Consider the following 404-nt stretch of genomic DNA (forward strand, 5'->3'; position numbering starts at 1 on the left):
TCTCCCAGTGGGGATATAGTGAGAATATTTTCATTTTGCGGCTATTAGGAGGCCGCTGCAAATAACATTAACCTACAAATGAAGAGCCGCCGATACCATACGCAGCAATAAAAAGGATTTACAGCATCACAGCCTTTTGAAAGATTTTATAAAATTAGTCAATGTAAAATTACTTAAATTACATACAGTTAAAAGAAACGCTGCCTTGGAAGTCCCTTAAATAATATTAAGGTTCATCAGTGCTTACCAACCATAACACACAACATTGAGGAGTCTGAAAATGCAAATTGTGCGCCCCATGTAATCAAATAGAAAATAGCGTATTCAGCAATTCACCAGCAATTCAATCCAATCAATAGGTTACCAAGCAACGAGCAACAAACAGTACATACAGATATGAAAAT

General features: G+C 36.1%; 1 protein-coding gene across 1 annotated transcript in view; it reads right to left on the bottom strand.

Annotated features, from left to right (window-relative positions):
* Window positions 1-404, bottom strand: part of LOC119588723 (peptidyl-prolyl cis-trans isomerase 5-like) — a gene marked incomplete in the record, with an annotated part of 4,612 nt that overhangs the window by 3,599 nt on the left and 609 nt on the right.

The sequence above is a fragment of the Penaeus monodon genome, chromosome 24 (assembly GCF_015228065.2).
Source record: "Penaeus monodon isolate SGIC_2016 chromosome 24, NSTDA_Pmon_1, whole genome shotgun sequence".
NCBI lineage: Eukaryota > Metazoa > Arthropoda > Malacostraca > Decapoda > Penaeidae > Penaeus > Penaeus monodon.